General features: G+C 41.0%; 1 pseudogene; it reads left to right on the top strand.

Annotated features, from left to right (window-relative positions):
- The first annotated feature begins 646 nt into the window (after positions 1-646).
- Positions 647-2,033, top strand: LOC102813625 (annotated as a pseudogene).
- Positions 2,034-6,591: the final 4,558 nt, after the last annotated feature.

Below are 6,591 nucleotides of genomic sequence, written 5' to 3'. Positions count from 1 at the left end.
GTTCTCCCATGTAAACTGTCACATAATTCACAATAAAACTTAAAAAAAAAAAAAAAGAAAAGAACTTGACTAGATGAATATAAATAATTTTTATAATGGAAGCAAGTGTAAGTTGCAACTATTTGATGAACCTGACCTATACTTGTAGATATAGTAGCTCAAAACACCAACACTATCCCCTCAGTATACAGGGATGATAGGGGCAGGCAACTTAGGGATGGGCAATTTAGTCATTGTCTTCCTAAAATGGAGAGACTTGTTATAAAGTCACAAAGTGGCTGGCTTACAAGTTTTTAAGAGGTCATTTAGTTTCAGAGGGAGCGGGGAAAGGTAGACTCCCCACTTAATAGTTTGTGCCTTGTCTAGATAAGTCTGGTGAAAGGAGAAGGGGATAGGATTGTTTTGATTTAATAGCGAGTATCCACGGCACATAACAACAATGACATCAGTTATCATGACTATTTGCAATTGTCACAACTGTAAAGGTAGAAGTAGTTTTGTTTTGTTTGTTTTCTTAAACGCAGAGTAGTTAATCTTATATTCCAGAAAGAGAAGACCCTAGGACCATCAAGAGGGAAGAGCATGAGCAAAACATTGGATCCTAACCAGAGGAGAAGTATCAACACCAGAGAAGGACACAGAGGTGATGCCGTGGATTGATGGAGCATCTAAGGACTCTAGAATCATGGAAAGAGAAAGGTTTTGTACTGACAGGTATGAAGATAGCTTGAAAAAAATGTGTCCTTTGATTGTTTAAAAGAGTATATGTTCCTGCATGTTTTAAACAGTGAATAAAGGCAAATACTGTTAACTATTGGTGCATGGAGGGGATTGCAATGATTACAATGAAACAAAATACAATTGGTTTAGTGTAAAACTGATTTCCTCCCATGTTAGCTATCACTCAAGTCACAATAAAAAGGTCATTAAAAAATTGTCCGGCACACCCTACTGGGCTACAACTCCCTCCAGGAGCCTCCTCCAGAACACGCCCTCTTTGCCCCTGGCTCCCCTGAGCAGTAGCAGGTGGCCACTGTGGCTCTGATTGGTACTGTGGAGATTGTCCCTGGTCAGTCCCTCCGTGGACCTGACCAAGGAGCCGATCTGGGACAGCCGACTGCAGCAGCTGCATGTCAGCAAGGTGCCCGTGCCAAGGCTGATATGGAGGAGCTGGTCATCCCTGCCCACCTGAGGGTCCAGTACATGCAGCCACAGCATCCCCTCTCAAGGGAAGAGGTTCAGCCAGAAATTCCGAGAGCTGACTGCCAGACTCCTGGCATCTGAGATCTCCAAGCATCTACTGGTGTTCAGCATGGAGCAGCTGCTACTGCATGACAGCGAGAAGGTGCAGGCCATGCTGCCGGCTCTTCCAGGAGCATGTCCCCAAGGCTGTACTCTGCAGGCAGGAGTGGCTCTTCCACACAGAGTGCCAGGCCCAGGTCTGTGTCCAGTGGCTGCACATGCGTGACTGTGGGGCCAACCGCACATCCCTGATCGACTCTAGGCTGGTGTCCCTAGAGTGGCTGGACAATGTTCGACATGACAGAGGCAATGAGTCTGTGGAAGCAGCTGAGCAGCCCTGGCAGCCGCTGCTACTGCAGGTGTTAGTGCAGAGGGAACACCTGGGCCCCTGACCTCCAATTCCCACAAGCTTGTGTGCAGGGGGTGGGGAAAGCAGGAGCCTCAGCTGGAACTGCACACCCTGGACTTGAAGGCCTGCAGAGCTCAGGGCGATTGTGACCCTGAGGTGCCAGTAACCTAGGGCACCCTTTGCTGCAGCCAGAAGATGTACATCGACCTGCAGGGGATGAAAAGGACAGAAAACTGGGTCCTGGAGCCCCCAGGATTCTTGGCCTATGAGTGTGTGGGTTCCTGCTAGCAATTCCAGGAGTACCTGACCTTCCAGTGGCCATTTCTGGGACTGCAGCAGTGCATCGCCACAGAGACTGCCTCATTGCCCATGATTGTCAGCATCAAGGAGGGAGGTGGGGCTAGGCCCCCGGTTGGTGAGCCTGCCCAACACGATGGTGTAGAAGTGCAGCTGCACCTTCAATAGACACCTGTGTCCAGGGAGCTGGGGCCATAGGTACCCTGTGTTGTCTCTGACTGGATACTGTATAGGCAGGTCTTCTTGTAGGTCAGAATTTTGAACTTCGCAAGCTCCTCTTCCCCAATTTATTTATCCTAGTTCCCTATTTTACCTTTGTCCTGTTTTCTTCCAATTCCCACCCTTGCTGTCCATCATGCTTTCTAAGAACTTATGTCAGTGAGTCATGCAATTTGGAATTGCTGAGCTCTGGTAAGAAATCTTGGCAGACTTATCAGAGGATATAGCTGAGCCATGCACATATTATCAGCTGGGTGTTCTTTGTTCTCTGGCAATTCTCAAATGAAGCTTCTTTGATAAGAACTAGGAAAATACACTTGTTTGGCTGGCTGTATTACATGATGAATTAAAACAAAACAACAAAATATACCAAAAAGGGAAGATGTCTGGAAAACAACAATACCCTCTGTAAATATTGACCTATTTTGTAGACATCTCAGACACCTGTCTCCCTGTGTAAGTGCTAGGAGAAAAGATGAAAGGCTCTACGCCTGGGACCTAGACAAAGAATCTGGACACCTGGCTTTAGCATTTGACAGGGCAACTAATTGTGCTCTGAAGCAAATGCAGAAGCCTTTATGACAACATGCTTCCTTAAAAAGCAGTTGTGGTGTGGAGGACTTCCAATTTGGGGGCAGGCAAAGCAGAGACAGATAAAAGCTCCTTAGAAAAGGGAAGAAAAAGTAGAGAAGAAGAGGTCAGCGGAAAACCAGCAGAGATCTGGATCTTGTATGAGACCCCAAGGGCCAGTTTCCTGGCCCACCTATGGAGAAATCTGCCTGTGGAAGCAAAATATAACAATATTTAAATCAATTCGGCAGCCAGATGTCCTGAGGTTGGAAAGCGGGGCCACAGCCAAGTGGAGGCAGTGACCCAGGGCTAGGAGCTGCAAGCTGTGTGTCTGGAGGAAGAGGTGTGACCAATTTTTCATCTCTCACTTTTCATTTTTCATGTATCTTTCCTCTTCACTCTGATTGCACCCTCACTGCCCAGCCCAGATGCCTTCAGGCAAGTGGGAGCACACCCCAAAAGGGTCCAGTGTTGCACTTAGAGTTTTCTCAGGCACAGAGGGAAAACTCGCAAGCTGATTGTTATGACATCTGATTCTCAGACACAGGCTTAAAGTTGACTTGGGGGGGGGGCGGGCTTTATCCCTGCTTGCACAGCAAAGGACACTGGACAGACAATTAGGATTTTAATTTAGTTTTTGATTGGTGGTTTCAGTCTCTGCTTTTATATTGTTTCCATCTTTGGTCCTTTTGGCCTCGCTTTTTTCCCAAGGGTGGAGCTTTCTCCCCTACCTTACCCAAGAAAAGACAGCAACTGTGCTCATACAGCCAAGCTACATGCATATCCTGTAATATCCCACCATCTGGGCAAGAGCCAAAACCAGCTGCTAGGCATTACATGTGAAATGGGAAGCCTATCTCCAGATCATGTTCATCAGGAGACACTCAGTAAGCTTAACAACAAAGCAACATGCATCCATTTGAGCATTAAAAATCCACATAACAGCTAAAAATGTCTAAGAAAACACAATTAAATATCTCAACACATGTCCAAAAACAGAAAAAAAGCAATTGAGACAAATGAGCTGGAAGCAGACATATGCTTTACAGTAGAAGGACAGACTTTGGATTTGCCGAGAAGGAATTCAGATGAATGATATCAAAACAAATTCAAATGCTCCAAAAAAGGGTGGAGAAAAATAAGGAAGAGGTCAGGAAATGCTACAGTAGCAATGAAGCAAGATAGATACAGCATTGGTTTCCAATTCAAAACCTGCAAAAAGAAGTCTAGATGATTAATAATAAAATATCAGAAATGGACAGCACACAGAAGGGGAAAAAGAGTAGAATTGAAGAGATGAAAGCCAGAACCAGTGAGCTGTAAGACAAATCTCTCAACACTGTTAAGATAGAAGATCAAGCAGAAAAAAGGATTAAAAAATCTGAAGAGAGTCTAAGGTTCCTGCTGGATAACATAAAGAGTAATAACTTAAGAATTATTGGCATTCCAGAGCAGGAAGAACACAGAAGTCCACAAAGGAGATAGTTGAGGAACTACTGGAAGAAAATTTCCCTAACATCTTGAAGGATGAGAAGATAAATAATCAAGAAGCTGAACAAACCCCAGGAAGGATAGACCTCAAAAGAAATCACCAAGACATGTTATAATCAAGCATTCCAAAATCAAAGACAAGTACAGAATCCTAAAAGCAGCCAGGGAAAATTAAAGTGTTACTTACAAAGGCAAGCAAATCATATTAAACTCTGACTTCTCAGCAGAAACGATTCAGGCAAGAAGGCAATGGGGAGACATATACAAAACCCTTAAAGAAAAAAATAAACAAAAAACTGCCAACCAAGAATCATCTATCCAGCAAAACTGTCAATCAAATACGATGGTGTAATCAAAACATTCCAAGATGAACAGAAGCTAAGAGATTTTGTCAAAGCCAATCCACCACTCCTAAAGGGAGTTGTTGGAATGAAAACAGCAAGGACAGACAACAACCAGAGATTGACAGATGTGACAACACCACCTGGAACTCAGTCAATAGAGAGTAGAGTTCAGAAGAGTACAAAATTACAGCAATGAATTCAGAGGACCTCTGAGGCTTACCAAAGATCAAAATATTAACAATGTCAAAGAAGGAGAAAATATAGGAACAGATATCCAGGTGGTGAGCAGGTCAGGTAGATTGCAGGATAAAATAGATGTCTTAAACACAGGGAAAACTTAATAGACTATAGGGCAACCCCAAAGAAAATTTATGCTTCACAACATACCATGAAAATGAAGATCCAACCAGAAAAAGGAAACATTAAAATTAAGAAGAAACTAACAAGAATTAGCACAACAAACATGAAATCAGCACAAGAAGTCATGCAGAACAAAGGATCAAACAACACCACAAAAAATAATATAATGACAGCAATTATTACATATTAATCGATAATTACACTGAATATCAATGAATTAAATGCACTAGTGAAGACACAGAGAGTGGAAGAATGAATAAAAAACAAGACCCTTGAATATGCTGTCTGTAAGAGATACACTTTACACACAAAGACAAAAACAAACTAAAAGTTAAAGGCAGGAAAAAAATATACCAAGCTAAAAGCAAAAAACAAACAAACAAACAAAAAAAAACAAAAACCCAAAAAACAAAACAAAAAAAACCCAAGTAGGAGTGGCAATACTAATCTCTGATACAATAAACTTTAAAGCAAAAAACAGCATAAGTGATAAAGAAGGACACTACTTCATGATTGAAGGGTCAATAAAGCAAGATGACATAACCATAATTAACATCTATGCTCCCAATGAAAGAACACCAAGAAATATAAAGCAAACCCCACTAGAATTGAAGAAAGAAATAGATAAATCTACAATTATAGTGGGAGATTTTAATACGCCACTTTCAAAAATGGATAGAACAACCAGAAAGAAACTTGACAAAGCTACAGAGGAACTAAACAACATAATCAACCAACTTGTTGTCATAGATGTGTAAAGAGCATTCAATCCAACAACAGCACAATACACATTCTTTTCAAGTGCACATGGAACATTCTCCAGAATTGACAATGTGTTAGGTCACAAAGTGAGTCTCTATAAATTTATAAACATGAAAATACTACAAAGCATCTTTTCAGACCAGAATACCATAAAATTATAAATCAACAGAAAGAAGACAAAGAAAATAAAGTTTATTACATGGAAACTGAATAATACCCTGCTGAAGAGGGACTGGATAATAGAAGAAATTAAACGTGAATACACAAAGTTCCTGGAAATAAATGAGAATGAAAACACAGCCTACCAAAATCTTTGGGACATTGAAAAAGTGGTACTGAAAGGACAATTTATTGCAATAAATGCAGATACCCAAAAAGAAGAAAAAATCAAAATTGACACATTAACACAGCATCTCCAGCGATTAGAAACTGACCAAAAGATGGAACTTATAGACACCAAAAGAAAAGAAATAAAAATGATCAGAGCAGAAATAAATGATATAGAAAACAGAAAAACTATAGAAAGAATCAACAGGACATAAAGCTTGTTATTTGAAAAGATTAATAAAATTGACAAACCATTTGCAAACCTAACCAAAAAACATAGGGAGAAGACACAAATAACACACATTAGAATCCACGTGGGTGATGTCACAACAGAGCCAAAGGAAATCAAAAGGATAATAACAGAATACTATGAAAAGTTTTACTCCAAAAATTTTGAAAACTTAGGAGATGGATATATTTTTAGAAAAACACAACCTACCTAAACTCACACAGAGTGAAGTAGAGACTTGAACAAACCCATAAAAAAAGAAAAATTTAATCAGGTCATGCAAAAATTTCCAACCAAAAGAAGCCCAGGCCCAGATGGCTTCACTGGTGAGTTCCACCAAACATTCAAGGGAAAGCTGTCACCAATTCTATTCAAATTATTCCAGAATGTAGAGGAGGATG

This window comes from Chrysochloris asiatica, unplaced genomic scaffold (genome assembly GCF_000296735.1).
Source record: "Chrysochloris asiatica unplaced genomic scaffold, ChrAsi1.0 scaffold00255, whole genome shotgun sequence".
NCBI lineage: Eukaryota > Metazoa > Chordata > Mammalia > Afrosoricida > Chrysochloridae > Chrysochloris > Chrysochloris asiatica.
The sequence above is the reverse complement of the archived record's forward strand: the minus strand, read 5'-3'. Positions and strand labels throughout refer to the sequence as shown.